Below are 18,312 nucleotides of genomic sequence, written 5' to 3' on the forward strand. Positions count from 1 at the left end.
CTTCTTAAACAACTACAATTGAAAAGCACCCCTGGGCCTGCAATGACAGGGAACTACCAAGGTCCTTCACATGTGGACCATTAAAATGCACAGCCACACATGCTAAGGGACCAATTCAATTACCCTCAGTGGAGTTTGTCCTTGTTGTATGGGTTGGGTTGTTCAGGGGGGTGTAGCTCAGCTGGTTTGGCCGAGCGTAGTTTTTCCATCACAGTTGACGTGATCTGGCAAAGGTCAGTCACTACCGACTCGCATTGAAGACTGTGTTAAAGGAGTCTGCCTTTGCAGTTAAATGATAGTCTTTGGGAATACAGATTATATCTACTGTACGTCAAGCAGGATTTGTATAGAGGTTGTTTTGTTACTGAGAAGTCAAATGGACTATAGCTCCAATAATCCAATAACAAAAATCAAATAGTTTCAAATTATGTGTATGTGTGGTTAACATAGTAATTACATTGTAAATACACAACCTTCTGTGTAAGAATAGTGTAATTACAAAATACACCAGCAACTGCCAATGTTTTCCATTTTGAAATGAAACATGTTGGAGTGTAACAGCCACGTGTGTAATTACAGTGTTATGACAGCATTGTTATATTGTTACTACATTGTAATGACATTGTAGTTAGATAAACTTAAGTGTAACCAATTTAACGTTTGACTTTTTGGTATTTTGTGTTTTACATCATTACAGATTGATATGTAAAACGCATATTAACAATAATAATAATGAGATCACACTTATCTCCTCTTACTAATTAAACCAATAGTCAGTTGACCGCAATTGAAAGCGGTCATTGTAAAAAACACTGTCATTAAAATAGTAATCTGTGGCTTATCATTGAAGACGACAACAATGTTGACCCTGGAGCGCTTTTTTTATTTCACTTTTCTGTGAAGAATTAAAATGAGTCAGATCATTCTGTTTAAATATAAGCACTGCAATTAGAGATACAGTGAGGAAGATGCCAGTTATTTTTCCAGGCCGGTGACATCTGTAGGTAACAAAAATTCAGCGTGAACAAAAATCTACTCATGTGTGGCGTGAATGGAATCAGCTGCTCGTTCTTTAATATTGATCATAATTACACCAGTCCTTGTTTATCTTGTGCAAATGGATGTGTCTCAACACAAAGACCCAGCTGAATGAGTGGATGAATATGCATGCAGAGATGAATGAAAGCTAATTGCGATAAGAGTTAGACACACTTGAGATAGAGCCTCCGTTTTGCTGTTCTAATAGAGGGCTGGGGCTGCGTGAGGTGAGATTTCACTGGGGCTGGAGCCCTGGAATCAAAAGCACAAGTGCCTTCAACAATGATTAAAGGAGCCAGCAAGAAAAAAACTAAACAATACTGCAGAATTACTGTTAATTCCCTGGTTTATTAACGTAATAAATACATGTCCTAAAATGTAAAAACCAAACCACAATAAAGCATTAAAAATAATAATAAGAGTTATTTCACCTGAGCATGTGTTAGATTAATCAATTAATCGATTAATATCACATATCTTATACTGTAATTCCCATATGATAATTGTAGTACTATTCTACCCCCAAACGTCCTGTAGATTAAACACATTTCCATTATAATTAAGCTCTATAATTAGGTCAATGGCAGTTGTCTCAGTCAGTGTATTTAGACTTGTTCAGCCTGTGTGATTTAACTCTTGTAGTTGCACTGTAATTGTATGTGTGGTTAACATAGTAATTACATTGTAAATGCCCATCCTTGTGTGGACATATAGTGTAATAACAAAAGATGCTAGCAACTAGTTTTAATTGTGTAATTGAACATGTTGTTGCATTGTAACTACACAAACACCTGTGTAATTGGATTGATATTACAATGGCATGCCAGTGTAGTTAGAGACACTTAATGTAACGTGTAACCAATTTAACTTCTGACCCTTTTGTTTTTTTGTGTTTATATTATTACAATTTGATATTCAATGAGATGAGATCACCTTTTCCAACAACAGAATAGACCCCATTGTGTCACATCCAAGAACCAAGAAGCTTTACAGTTAACAGGATGATGGCAGAGGGTATCTATTTGAAAACGGAGTTTTCTGACATGTGTTGATGGCTTTTACTTACAGTGGATTTCAAATGAATTTGAATGTGTAAGGGTATGAAGCTGGGACGGATGGGGGCTGTCAGTGTGTCAGTCACTCATACTCCAGATCAGTGCTTGATCCTGGGGGATTGATTCTCCCTGATGTTAAGCACATTTTCATAAAGCAGTACCTTCCACTAAGTGGCCAATGTGCTTCCCTTCCTCTGTAGCAAGCACACATCTCCTCATCTGAGACAGCGTCACATCTCAGACTACTGGTGAGCAGTTTAGGCTCCGTACCCGTCATTATAACTGGAAAAAATATACTGAACCTTGTGGCAATGTGCCCCGTCCCTGTGTGCATTTGTATGTTGCGTGCGTGTGTTAATGTTGGTGTATAGTCATTGGTACACGGGATATAAACGGGTCTGTGTTTCACGTATATTTAAAAAGTGTAGATTTGTATTTAGGCACGAGGAGAGCACAAATCACTTCACGTGCTGGTTAAATGTAATATGTGAGCACGGGGTTGCACAGAATTAATTCACGTGCTGGGATTCAAGTGAATAATTAATTAGTAATTGAATCCCAGCACAACAGTATAAATAGGCACATTTTTAGTCACTCGTGGGTTGGGTGTTCGGTGAGTGGAGAACGGGATTGGAGACGGAGGTGAAATAATAATAATAATAATAGTAAAAGTAAAAGTAGTAGTTAACGTGTTTTCACTCACCGTGTTTGTTTGTCTCCGTGCACCGTTTGTCTGTGTAGTCCGTTTTGTTTGTCTATTTATTTTGGCGTGTAGTGCCGTGTCCAGTGTTTTTGTCTGTTCCAACCTTTTATTTTCTGTTCTGTTTATTAAATTCTGAACGCGATCACGCGTTCAGCCTCACCAAAACCCCATCTCTCTGTCGTTTGTGTTCCTGTTTCTGGTCTGACGCCACCCACTCCGGCCGTCTTTGTGACAAACCTATATTCACAAGACTTGGAATAATAAATACCAAAGTTTCATTGAATTTGGGAAAGTAGATCTCAAGAATTAGCCTTTGTCTGATGTCAATACTGTACTGCAAATGGCAAATAAAAACCAGGAAAGACAGAAGAGAGAAAATCATTTTAAAAAGAGGTAGAAGCTTTGTTTACTGACTTTCAGCGGTGGCAGTAAGCACATTATTAAGGCGTCAAAACTATTGGTCACTAATGAGGTTTCACACAGAAAGAGTTGCATCCGATATGCAAATGTAATCAGGGGCTTTACACGAAAGCTAACAGAACCTCTGTTTGTGTCTTTGATTGCTTTCACCCTGGTGTGGCTGCATCACCAGGGTCTGTTTGCTTTATTGACTTACTTCAGAGCGTTTGGCAAGGGCTGAAAGTGGAGGGGGATGCAGGTCCAAAGTAACGGTTGTGCTTTATTTCACTATCTTGTAAAGCGCTTTGTGATGGTGGTCCACTATGAAAGACGCTATATAAACTAAATATTGATCGATATTGATTGATTTATTTTGTTTTTCTTCCACCTGTTTAAAAATGTTTGCAGTCACTCTGAGCACTTGTTATTGCGATTACTGAAACAGTGTTTTATATATATATATATATATAATTCTGTGTTGACAGACTTTCACTTGAGTTCAGGTTAAAGGACATTATCTAAAACTAAATGAATAATATTAATTAAAAGATATTTGGAGTAATGCAATGAGAACCGCTGATAGCATAATGATAGCAAACATCATAAGAAGATAAGGGTATGTAATTCAAAGCTCCATACTCTCTAATATATAGTAACCCTATTGAGAAACGAATACAAAGGACAATAAGATTCCTAATTTGGGATTGTTGATATTTGGGTTAAATGTGTTTAAAAGCGCGTTACTGTAGTAATGCTCAGCAAACGGGATCATGTTGCGTTTACTTATAATTTTGTATTAGTTTATAGATAGGTTAAATATAGCAACAAACTGTTAGACAAAACATTAATGAATTCTGTTATTAAAAAGGCTGTTCATTGCCTTGAATGTTATGACAGTCGGTTTCACAGCTTTGTGAGGAAACTTGGCAAGGGGTTGAACCCTTGAGCAGCATGCGAATCAAACTTGAATCAAAGCCAGTTCGTAGCCCAAGTGTGTTTTGACACTGTAATGGATCGTATCAGAATGCTATTGCTTTTGCCTCCACCATTTCAGTCTTTCGGCTGAGTTTTTCAGTGAGTGTTTTAGTCCTTTAAAGCAGATGCTAATTGTATTTTTCTTCATTATTTTTCCCATCGTGTTGATATGATGTTATCTTACAGGTGCTGATTGTAACATAATGCATGTTGTCACCTGGGACCCCACTCCTAAATTAGTTTTCACTGTAAATCTCATTGCAGAGTATGATTTCAATAATGAAAAGATCACACAGCTGTCTTCACCAAGAAGAGAGCCTGAAGCAAGTCCAGGATGCAAGAAGGTTTTCGAGCCAATTTAACATTCTCTGAGCATTAGTGTGTATTCCATAATTTAAGGCATACAGAATACAGAATGCAAATTTGATTCTAGAACATTCTGGTGGAATTCTTTCTACCTATACACACGCGGATTGCAAAGTATTCCAGAAAGTGGTGTTCCAGACACCTACTGTAGTTAACAGCAATGGTCTGATTTGAGTCAGGGGTTAGGAAGGAGCTACAGCAGGTTGCTGCCAAAAGAAGCCAATAGTTTGACTGTATATTGTTGTTATTTATTAAAAATCACTTGTTTTGTTTTGTTTTTCTTAAATGAGAAGTGAAAGTTAGTTTGCAAAACAAAAAAGCTGCAATCTGCATAACTTAAACAGTATTAAATGGCACTTTTTGCTGGTCTTAGCACAATTCTAATAACATACTGGAAATGACAATTGGGACACAGAATCCTATTTGTTTTGCATTTTCAATTTTCTCAAAATGGTTTGGAAATTATTCATGCTGAAAAAACTTGTTAAAAAACATTTGTCCACATTAATGTTGTATTATTACTAAGTTTATTAAACTAAAGGCTGCTCCTATTCGAGAGAGTCTTCCCTAAATGTCTTCCTAAGTTTTAACAGCAAGAATGGGGACAGATCAAAAGGCAGACAGAAAAGTCTGAATATCTGGATTGTGACCCTACTGGAAAATCAACACACTATAGAAATACAACAACAACCACAACTACAGAAGAACACACAATAGAGGAAGAGGGAAAAGACAGAGGACACTCTCATAGCTAAGGACATCTCCTGACAGCTGGTACTGAAAGAAAAAAGTCTCTGGGCAAATATTAATATGCTGCTGATTTCAAAGCAATGAAATGACAGCACCTGAAGTATTGTAATATCAGCCGGTGCCAAAAGGAAAGTGTATCATCTGTCAGTCTGGCACCTGTGCTGGCATTCTACAGCATCAGGGCTGTCTCTCTCTCTCTCTCTCGCTCTCCTTTACCCGAAGGCAGGGCTGCTTACACGGGAGCAACGTGATTCAATATGGTTGCTTTCATTTAGGAATATAATTTTTTTTTGCCCCACTGCAGAGTTTACCCCTTTATATTTCCTTCTCTGAGCCTTAAAAATAAAATGTAAAGTACCTTACATATCAGTTTAAAACGTAGAAGCTGTTTATGAGCTAGCTTGCAAGGAGAGAGAAAGATAGAAAGATTGAAAGAGGGAGATTGCAGTTTTGTTCCAGTACTGGAGGATTGGAGTGCAAATTGAAAGGTGCATTTCCACAGTTGGATTTGCTTTCAAGGTAGAAGATCACACCAGCACATAACAATCACACCAGCACATAACGCCACATTGGCAGTCGCCCTGGCTCCAATGTCTCATAGGAAAGTCCCGACTTGAACTATTGGAGAGATACACTTGGCACTGGTATTGGTGCTGAGCAACAAGGTCTTTGGAAATGAGCAAGTAATTTAATAAATTACCCAGTTCCCCTTGTCTGTAATGACGTACAGTGAGGAACAACAAGCATCTATGCTCTGTATTTGCCTCCAAGATGAACGTGTGCTAGGTCTGAATAGGCACATGCCTGAGACATCTTGCCAGGGCTGGAAACTAACACAATAGCTCAAAGCTGTGTGCATCCTTCTAGAAGAAGTGCTGTTTTGTCTGTCTGTGGTACAGTACACGGAGATTGGAAGAAGCCAGTATCATGCATCACAACAAACACTATGATAATGACCGAGGTAGCAGGTGCAAGCTCTGTTTTCAGCTCTACAGAACTCCATGTAGTGCAAACATCAATTGACATATACAAATACAATAATATGCTTCAATGCAACACAGCGACAATACAGATCTGACAATAATGGGTTTAAAGTTACATGCACAGTACTTTAGACCTCCATTAAATGCACTTCCTTGTTCCCAGCTACAGCAGTGAGGCTGTTAAAGGAAACGTTCCCCTTCAGTTAAAGGCATACAGTTTTGATCCACACAGACTATAGATTTGTTTTCTTGAGCTGTAAATCACACAGCCCCTGGTTGACAAGAAACATGTGACGCTATCTGGTAATGTAGTTTCGTTACAAGATGGCACATTCAAGGCTATAATAATCATCATCACACAGTCCAGACAGCCACACTACCATTGATTCATGGCTGCTGATGAAAGATTAGTAATTGGAAGAATAATGGAAAGTATTTTTCAAGCATCGCTGCCCAAGGGCAGAGAGACGCGTTGCTTACAACATTTATTATATTGATTGATTCAAGTGCTGATCTCTACAGAAGGTGCCAAGACTGTGATGCAGAGATGGGCAGGAGTGGTCATATCATAGCAACCCATGTCATGGTGTATATCAGCTATTGAAAAGTGTGAAGATTGGGTGATATTCTAATGATGGCAAGTAGATATAAATAATTCAGGCATCTCCCTGGAATTGTATTTTACAGACAAAAAGTACTCAGACTTGTTTTTGGTGGCAGAATTTAAACATGCCTCTGGTAGGTCCAGCAAAATAGAGTCCACTGTGAAAACAGCAGAATTCAGCACCATGGACAGGGCACTTTGTATTGTATGTGTGGGGAAAGACTGAAGGAGCTTCAATATTAGGTCCCATGTTCAATGGCACTATTTAATCAATAAGAAATTATTACCATTAACAACAACAATAATCCAGTGTAACAAGTCACATGAAAGGTGCGGTTTCTCCCCTTCAGTTACATTTTTTGTTTTACATTTTTAGAAGTTTTAAAACAGTTTGTGTGAACTCTATGGAGTTTGAGAAGTTGCTCTGCCAAAACTTAGAAAAAATCATGATGCATTATTAAATAGATGCACAGATAGGACCATTTAACATGGTCCAATTACACACGCAGTGACTGAAGGGGTTATCCATTATTGGTTGGCACCGTAAAGATCATTAACATAGATCTCTGTATCTTTTAACTTAATCAAATAAAAACATTTGGATGCAACATTAGTTTGAAAAATGTAAATGTGTCCATTGTTACATATCCACAAACTGTAGCTGCCACTAACATTTACTGTGCCTAAAAACCTCCTGCAAGAATAGCTTGCATTTGCCAGGCTCTGAATTAATACAGAGTATTGCTTTTTTGCAAACCTAACATGATGAATGATTGAAACTTGAATGCTCCACATTGAACATGACACTTTAAACTACCAAGGGCTCTGTTTAAATCTGAATTAAATCAGCAGACTGAATGTAATGGAATTGAGTTGGCCTTGCTGAGAACAAAATAGAGTTCAACTTTCTCTCTGTTAGATCAGCGAGTGCATCTATAGGGAAACACCTACAGCACAGGAAGTTATAAAGAACCAGGAAGCAGCATTTTTTTTACCATATGTCCTTAATTGCAGTAAAAATAAAGCAAAGGACCGAAAAATCTTCAATAGAAGAAAAGGTGGACTAGTAATAACATTGCTATTGCTAATAAGAGGTAAGGATTTTAAAACTTGGCTCGCACCTGAAACCACTTAGCATTGGTTGAATGCTGTTGCAGACTGGGACACCAACACCACTTCCTAATGGAGAATTTCTTTGAGCTCTACCCAACTCAGCTATTAAGATCTGATTACATTCAAGGTGATAAGGCAGCAAGTGATATATCTTTGTTTACCCGTCAAGGTGGAGATATTCTGTTTCTCCTTCTGAAGCCTTATTAGAAATGCAGTAACTCACAGAAAGTAATAATCGCCTTTACTGAGGACATACATATCAAAAGTATTTCGGAGGCAACACAACTGCAGACTTTACTTTTAATGACTAGAGACAGTGGTGTCATTTCCAATTTCAGCGAATGGACTGAAATGTGGAATGCATTCTTTTTTTTAATTTTAACAACAGCTCTAATCAAATTCCTTTGGCACTCAGACGCTCAGTAATGGTATCAGGGCAGTCTGGGAAGCTATGGGAGTGCTTAGAACTGTGTCTGTCCCAGATGCTTGCCATTGCACCAGCATAATGAAGGTTAAGATCCACCAGACTGAAGCTGGGAAATACAGGGAGCAGTGCAGGCATGGAGCGGGCTGGCATCTCCCCAGATTATTGTGGAGCTAGAAAGTATTAAGGTATGGTTCAGACATGATTCCAGTCCTAACCCCTCAATAACACCTTCGTTATACCGGCACACTCGTTAGGAGCTTTCAATTTCACTAGTATGATTTGACTTTGGTTTTAGGATTGACCAACAAAGGCAAGTGCTAGATGTAGTGTCAGTGTTTATAATGTTAACATGTAAGTATATAACTAGGGTAATGCAATTAAATACATCTGGCGCCCCCTACTGATAAATGTATATCTGCACCCTCAGTTAACACAGGGAATGGGTTTGAATAAAGAGCTGTATGGTTGAAATTGCAATGGTGGTGTCAGTGTGAGTTTTGCTGTATTAGAAGGAAACCAGGGATATTACATTAGGGTTAGAATCTGCTTTGAATCCTAAATCCAGTTTCTGATATAGAACACGTCCAATAAGGGAGAGCTGCAGTTTTAGTATGTGTGCTGATCACAGGATTGCAAACGCCTGCTTTGAGTAGATAAGTCATAAATGAATGCAGAGGTCATAAACTCAGTCGTGACGGATTCATATAACATCATGGAACAGCACAAGCATAGTATGAATCTCTGTGAGTTTATGAGTCTGTACTTTTATAAAACCTGATTTTTATTCAAATGGATGTTAATGAATTGCCCAGACGCTTCATGGATATAACATCCGCTGTACCGGAAAGTGCAAATTGATATTTTTAATTTCCCATTCACGGCCCATCAAAACTGAATCAGACAAGGCTTTTCTAACGGTTACTTTAGCACACCAATCAAAGCTCTTCACTTCAACGAAATGCACTCCAATCAAAACCATTTGCATTTTCCATAACGATTCAGCCCATTTGCCAAGTAAAAAAATAAACACGCCGCCACATACTTACCGGATAAAACTCCCCCCTTGCTGTCCTGTTTTGAAAAACAATAGGAAAGGAGATGGCTGTCTGGAAAGCACATTGTTTTTCATGGCTCCAAACTTGTTATAAATGTTAGTATGCAGCAACTTCACTTTTTATTCACTGAAGAACGCAGCTATGAAAACAGACTCCATGCCTTCCACTGTGGACCTCGCTCCAGCGCTACTAGGACTGTGTTTTAAACCATGGCCCTTTGGCATTCTGCAGAATCTAGATAAGAGTTCTGATTAGTCATGAGCTTCTCAAACTACACAACTCGATCACATGCTTCCAATCCTGGAAGCCTTTAAACATTTACAAATGTTCACAGGAACGGAATGCTTGTAGTTTGGCCCTCATTTTTCCAAGGCATGGTCACTTATACAGAGTTTCAGCCTTCTACAAAAGGTTAATTTCTATTCCCCTTGCCTCATCTGATCCGCAGCTGTCAGCAGTAGCTATGGCAGCCTTGCATCACTGGAACTGGCACTGATCTCAAACACTCCAGCAGTGTGGAGTAGTGGTTAGGGCTCTGGACTCCTAACCAGAGGGTCGTGGGTTCAATCCCCAGTGAGGGACACTGCTGCTGTACCCTTGAGCAAGGTACTTTACCTAGATTGCTCCAGTAAAAACCCAACTGTTTAAATGGGTAATTGTATGTAAAAATAATGTGATATCTGTATAATGTGAAATAATGTATAATGTGATATCTTGTAACAATTGTAAGTCACCCTGGATAAGGGCGTCTGCTAAGAAATAAATAATAATAATAACTCCATCATGAATTCTGGAGTTAGCGATGAATTAGCTACTTACAGTATTCTGAAGTACAACATACACCCAAGTATAGGGTTATTCTGTCAACAATTTTGGGCAACGCATACTGTACTGCAGTCACTTTCAACGCAGCCTCTTCAGAATGTGTATATAAGTTCTGCATGTCTTTATAATAATCTAAATATGCAAGCACATCTCTGTTTGATTTAATAAGCTTGTGTTGGTTTTACAGGGATTAAACATGTTTCAGCGTGTGATAGAAGAAAAAAGAGTAAGTATGTGAATACTATCAAATTTCATCAGTCTGCAGTAAATCAAACATGGCCTAAAGCCAGATTATTGGAGGTAATAATTTCAGATATTATGGTTAAGATGGTTCTGCTAGTTACTGCAGGTTAATTGGGTTGTTGTGTGAAAGCCATTGGATAAGTCTATCTTTACTTCATATTATTTATCGTGGTGTGTGCTGGCGAGGTGACATTCCACTTGAAAGTCTTTGAGAACATTCAATTAAAGCTCTTGCAAAGACTTGCCAGCCCTGAAAATAACATTTTGAAATCAGAGCCTGAATATGGAAAGAGAAACTAAACATACATTCCACACTTCTCGCTACAATTACAGTGCGCAGGGAAGACGCAGACAAACTCGATAGAGGAATTCTGCGTATATGCACTTGTTTAAGACACCTATGGGGGGGGGGGGGGGGGGGGGGGGGCAGGGGTAGAATTCAAGAAAGATTGTTGGCTATTGTCAGCTTTATAAGAGTCACACTGGACACCTAACCAATGCACTTTTTATTAACAATAAAGCACACCCTTGTAAAATACAGAAATCGATTTACACTTGAGTGAGCTGAGAATAATTTACTTAGGGCAGTCTGAAGCAAGGCAATTGGAATCGGATACTCTTGCAAATAAGTAAAATGAAAATGTAATTGTGAAGCATCGCTGTCACCTTTGGATGGATGGGAGGACAATTTATGTGTGCAAGCCAGCGGATGAAATGTAGAAACACATGTACCGCTTTAAAAAAATATATATAACAACAGAATGGGTTGAATCTGAACAAAACCTTGCAGTAGAAGCTCAGGTTTGATGGTGCATTATAGTCAGCTATGTTAAAAATGGCTTGAGAGTAGGGGATTCATTTCTTCCTCATGAATGCAGGGTTTTAGGTATGCTAATGCTTAAGGAATATCAGGACAGAGCACTGTTATGCAGTCTATTAATGGTAGCACTTGAGGGGAGTCTTTTATATTAGATAGACAATGTAAGCAGACTATGTAAAAGAATCTTGTTGTGTAAAAACATGTTTTTGGAATTCTACTTGCCCTGTGGATCTCATTCTGAAATGCAATATTGTACCAAGCCCTTCACATTACCTTGGCCAAGGGACTAAATTAATCAGGTAACCTCTCAAGCAAGGAAATTCTCTACAACTTGATAAGGGCTTTATGAATCACACCCGATTACTCATATAAAATGCAAATTAAAAAAAAGAAAATGCAGGTTTTCAATTAAACGCTGGTTGCCTGTACATAAATCACCCAATGTTGCTTATAATGTAAAAAAAAAAAAAAAAAAAAAAGACTCCCTCCTCTCCCTACTTACTTCTTCAGCAAAGCTCTGGTTCTAAGTAGATTTATTGTAATTGTTCATTGGTGCTAATGTTTACAGGTTAGACTTCACCTTGAGAAATGCCAATGGGGGGGAGGGGACATGCTCCCTCATTGTAAGGCATCCCTTTTTACCACAGAGCTAGTGATAATGTTCATGGATCCCATTTACCCCATAATTCAATCCCTCTGTCACTTTCTCTTGTGTGTGTGTGTGTGTGTGCTAAGAGGCACATTACACAGCATAGCGCTCCCACAGTTTTTCACCGTTAATTCCCGATCAGGTCATGCTGACAGTGAGTTGTACGAGTTGTACTATGCTTTACTGTGTAAGGACATGTGACTCATTGCATCTATGTAAGATAGCACAATATTGGGACAGTTTGCTTGTGTGTGTTGCTGGGAGCTTTAAACAGTTTGCTGCTCTGGTTCTTCACTTTGCAGGATGCTGCTTATATATGTGCAATAAAACATTAGTGATATGATTTTTGATATGAATTGAGTCATTTAATTGGTGCACAGCTGGCATACCATACTGTAAAATCCAGATTTAAGTTCATTATTGATGATTATTCTTTTGTATTATGATAACTCAGCTCCGGACAAAACATACCAATTTATATATAATTTTCTGAGCTACAAAACTTTCAAAAAGTATGCAAAAAAAAAAGAAAGAGAAAATAATTGAGTCTACATGAATGTAAACATGCATAAAGTCAATTATGTGGTTTAATAGTATCACAGAATTGCCTTGTATTCCCCTGTGTTCCTTCTACAGCACACACGCAGCATCATAATAAACATTATAAATGATCATGCCGGAGATATCTTCCTATGGCAAACAAGAAGATTTACAATATAGTGATGACTGTGGCAACAGGATAAACAGAATTTGAAAGCATGGTGTGATATATTGCATCAAAGCATCTCTTTAAATCTTTCTCCTTATGTCTAATAAAAAGCCAGTCGGCTCAGAGACACAGCCTGGAGACTGTCTGCTTTTGATGTGTCAAACCTGCTTCACTTAACTTGTTTGTAAACAGAAATGAACTTGGACAGAAAAGAAGAAAGAGCAGCATCACCCTAATTTCCAAAACTTTGAAGTTTTATTTCCTCTCCCTGCTTGACTTTTATCTTGACGGAACTGCAAATATCCAGTATTAGCCACACTTGAATTTCAACTCTGTTTTGTGTTTTCAGATTAATGCATTTCAGCTAGGCTTTATCACAGCTTGAAAAGAACCATTAGAAAATGGTAGCGCATACTGGTCTGGCAGAGAATGCTAATAAGTTGCTCACGATTGCGCTCTGCATTGCCCAGAGCTTACTAACTGACCAGCGACTCCTTAGCAAGTATGTCCCCATCCACTCATCACTGGGTCCTTGAATGTCACCTACACAGCTGTGTAACCCAGCTGTTAGGTGCAGGTGTGACAGTCTTACTGTCATGCTATTCACCCAGAGGAGCATCTGGACAGATGCACAGGTTTTAACAGCTCAAATGTATTATCACTCCTTTAACATGACGTAAAACCCTACGTGTAAGAAACTGATAAAAAAAGCAAAGTAGTTTACATTGTGGCTACATTATATTCTGGAAAGGATAAACATGCAACACATTCCTGGTCTGGTCTGGTTACAGCCCCTGGGGACCTGTTGTATTTTACTGTTATCTGTTCTGTATTGAGCCACACACGTCCTCATCTCAGACTACATCGACCTATAGGTTATACCCAGATGTCATTGGGAAAGTCTATCGGAGGGATGGAGTCTAAAGTTAAAGATTAAAATATTGATCAGTCCACAAAGGGAAGTTTGAATGAGGACCCTGGAAATGTTTTTTGTTTGGGTTGCAGAGATAATGCAGGTTTTGACAGTGGAGATTCTGGTTTGTTATTCACCTATAAAATGAGAAAACCATGCGTTCATGAAGTGACAGAGCTGCCTTGGAATATACAGAGTGAGAGGTCAGGCAGTAAGCAGAACAAACTTCCACTCCAAGAGTATTGTGTGCACATCAGCAGGTCCCGATTTGGTTTGTTGGATCTTGGTTTACAGATATTTAGGAGAGGTGGGGGGTGTTTAGAATTGCTGATTGAGACTGCATTCCACCAAGCCACAGGAACAGACAGATAGAGCCCCACAATCCTTTATCCCATCTTGGCGTTCGGTCTGTTTTCATAACACCCTAGCCTTATTTGCATGTGTAATTTGCAAAAACCAACACTATGTAATCCCTAACTACAAAACAAATCCAATCTTCTAAACTCCAGAGTTCGGTTTTTCAATTTACTGAGCAATGCTTCTTTCCAAAGGAAACTAATTTGCATGTGTAATCAGCAAGATTCAACAGTGCATAATCCCTGTGTGTAAAATGCACACTCCAGAGGTCTTTGGGAATACATCTTTTTTTTCATTTATTATTGGTATTTCCCCTAGTTTAAGTTACCAAATGATCAACTACCTGAAACCTGGTGGCTAAACATGTCAACTCTATACATTTGAAAACTTCAAACATCAGTGCGCTGTTACATATCAAATGTCCAGCAGGTGGCAGTGATGTATATACTATGGCTAGTCCTGAGTGCAGTTTATTGGGCTGAGTTTGTATCAGTCATTAATACTGAGATCTGGAAATCGTATATAGAATAAATGAGGTGAGGTGAAGGGGGGGGATTGGGGGGGGGGGGGCAGGGAGGGTTGCTTGAGTGCTTGTAATTCCGCATGAATTTCTTGGCAAGGAACAATAGTACAGAATGTGGGAATAGCAAATTATCCATACTAATCACGAGTCAGTAAGTTGCCAATGGGTACGAAATGAACTGCACGACCTGAATACAAACTAATAGAGCTGTCTCCAGCAGTTCTGTACCCAAAGAGCTCCAAAGACATGGCAGAGGTCTTTCTAGTCTTAGTTAAACAATTTGGTGTGCTATCAAAACTGCTGCTTAAATCGTTGAATTTTTCTCTGTGAATAGAACGAAACTGGAATTTCAGATACATCATGCAGATAATGCAAACGTTGTGATGGCGAAAGTGGTCCGTTGTAGCTGGTTCAGCTTTCACTCTCCCAGGAAACACGTGAGAAGCATGCTAGAGTTCCACAGCCATTATTCAACTTACATTTCCCATTCTTCCGCTCGTAAATATTTAATAACAGCTGCTAACCTGATTGCACAAGTTCATTTATTAAACAGCACCTGTCGTGAAGAAGAACCTGTCTGTGAACCAGAGAAAATTAAGTCTGGTTTGCGATCAGCTCAAATTATCCAACCCTTAATTAACATCCTTAGGGCTACTGGCAAGCATTTGTTGATGATCCTTATTCGTGAAGCACAACACAGCCTTGGTTCAAAGGGAAAAGCATGTAGGCTACACTTTACAGGTATACTCTTCACCATGTAACTTATCCTGATCGGTAACGCTTTATTTAGAGTGTCATGATTCCATATTTAATTCAAATGCAATTAACCATTTGCTGTGGTTTAGTTACATGTTAATGATACACACCCTAACAACTTTCAGTTTTTGTTTAAAAATGTATAATGATTACTGCATTAAAATACGTGGGAATTCATTAAAAAAAGACCCCCGGTATTTTCAAAGGGAAGCTTCTAAACTGTATTACATTCTTGTGATGCATAATAACAAGCTCCAGGCTCCCAGGAGCTGGCTTTGTTTGTTTATGCACTTGGAGTCCTTTTTGAGGTTTCTGCTCCACATTCAGACATTTCGCCTCCTCCGTGGCAGAGCAGTGTACCAACGGGCATCCCTAAATAACTCAGCAAGCACTTCAAACGGTTATTAGCATACACACAGACAGGCAGGCAGCACAACACAGGGCTCTACTGAGGAGCGATAAGAATTAAACACACAAAAAAATGTAAATCTGAAGCTCAGTCCCAGGTGGCGAGCAGCACTAGATTATACAACGACACAGTAATACACTTAGTAAAAAGAAAAAAGATTTATTCACAGAGTGACTTTAACATGTTCATAATACAGTAATACTGGCCACAGTCCAAAAACCACAGACTATAAGTTGACAAGCTGTCATCAGCAACCACACTTAGGACTCCCCAGGGCTTGACATGCCTATTAAAAACTCATTGCTGTTTTTGTAAAAATCCTGGTGATCAGCAATGAGGTGCAATGTGGCCGTTTTGGGTGGAAGCGATATCCACCCCACTACTTAAATGAATAGCATTAAATTAAATGGTATATTTGTTATTGTTATTGTTATGACTTCCATCTAATCCGGTCTCATTTATAATGTAACGTTGTTTTTTATTATAATTTTTTTAAACAGTGTTGCTGGGCATTGTGTCCATTGTATTGTTTCAAATGTATTTTCCTTCTAGTTTGTGCTTCCATTTGCTTTAAATTGTTCCATTTTTGTGCCAATTCTGAACTGAAATAACTTTATATCATATTCATTGTGGAGAATGCTATGCTTGTCATACAGAGGCACTACACATATTTAAATGGTACGTATTACATGTTGACTAGATAAGGGAAATGGTATCCTATTCACTGTACTATTTGAGGTTATCTGGATGAAAATGTTTCATAAAAACTTACCTCAGGAAGAGACTCAGATATTGATCTGGCATTCACTGGCAGGCCTTATGTAGCTCCTAAGGGCTGCTGTCAAAAGTGAAGCTTTTTTAACCAGGCGAGTCTGGCTGTCATCAAATCACTGATGGACAACATTGAGGACCTGACACCTGACGAATCAGATCATCTGCAAGACTGCAGTGAAAGTGAACCCTGGAGCAGCGCTGGGAACTTGCAAGCAAAAAATGTATGCGACTGGGTGCTTTCAGTTTAGCAGTTAGAGCCAGGAGGTTATCAATAGTCTGTATCCTAACCGGCTTTAAAATCAATTGCCTATATATATATATATATATATATATATATATATATATATATATATATATATATATATATATATATATATATATATATGGAATGGTTTGAGCAGCATGACAGTGACCTTGTGGAGTCTACGATATTGCATCAAGGCTGTGATCAGGGCAAATAGAGCCCAAGTAGCCAGACAATCTCTCTCTCTCTCTCTCTCTCTCTCTCTCTCTCTCTCTCTCTCTCTCTCTCCCTCTCTGCTCTAAATGAAGAGTTAATCAACTCTAAAGGAAGGGCAGTTGCCAAATTTAATGGAACTCTGGAAAATGTTAATATCGCCCCCCCCCCCCCATCCCCCCCATCCCCCCCATCCCCCCCATCCCCCCATCCCCTGTGTATTAGCATGAAAGAAGCGGAGAACCCTATACACAAGGGATCGAACTGCTGCAGAGTCGGGATGAATGCTGGTTGAAAATTTCGACTATATATAGTGCCATGACCTTCTTGGGCCACCTGCCGATTTCTCCCCTCTAAAGTGCCTGAATGGAGGAGAGCGTCTCTTTAGTCCCAGCCTCCCATCAGGGGTGAAATTGATTGAGAGCCTCTTTTTATTTCCACCCTGCAGGATAAGGGCAACATGGAAAACAATTCAGAGGTGAATAAAAGATATGCTTGTTAAAATCAGAAGCAATCTATACATGAGTTAGCGTTCTGTGTGTGGCCATGCAGGCACATGGGTAAGCCTGCCCAGTCATGTGCGCTAACACTAATATCCAAAAAGGCTGTTTAAATGCAATTCAATATGAAACAAAAGATTTTGACCGAACCGCCGTGTTCTATTCTTACTGTTATCGTTTTATTGTGACGTGCTATGGGATTATTCATGATGAAAGGCACTGGTACAGATGCATGCTTTGTTATTCTTGCATGCGTTTTTTAAAACACCCTTCTCTCTGACTGTACATCTGCACCCTGTAATTGTGGTGCTGGAATGGATCTTAAAAATGCATATTGCAAAGTTTTGTCGTGGTATCTGATTGCGGGTTGTGGCGTGCCACCACGCCCTGTCTGCAAGTGGCTTCTGTCTACAGTTTGCAGCAGCTTCTCGTGGATTCCGCAGACTCTCACGTCTCATACCTGTCTGCTTTGGCTCGAGACCCAGGTGCAGCATTGATATGCAATTTTCTGCAAGCTCAAGGGAGAGACTTCGCAAAGGCGAAGCAAGCTGTCAGCAAAACCAGCAATGGGCAACAGCGAATACCTGCCGCGTCTTTCCAAGAGTGTTTAGAAACCGGAGATAAGACGTCACCAAAGTGTTTTCTTTTCTTACACCCAAACTTAGCAATTTAAGCAAACTTAATACGCCGTCGTAATGCACCAGTCATGTTTTAGTAAGGGGCGTAATCTTCGTGTAATGCCTTTGTCTGCCATTTTAAACACAATACATGTTTGTATTTTAATGTATGCACTGTAACTGGAGGTGATCAGCTTCGCTTTCAATACATACCGGCAAGTAAAAAGTGAAACAGATTTTAGTAATATAATAAGTGTAGCGGTACGTGCATCAAAAACAAGCTACAAGACAT

The sequence above is a fragment of the Acipenser ruthenus genome, chromosome 21 (genome assembly GCF_902713425.1).
Source record: "Acipenser ruthenus chromosome 21, fAciRut3.2 maternal haplotype, whole genome shotgun sequence".
Taxonomy (NCBI): domain Eukaryota; kingdom Metazoa; phylum Chordata; class Actinopteri; order Acipenseriformes; family Acipenseridae; genus Acipenser; species Acipenser ruthenus.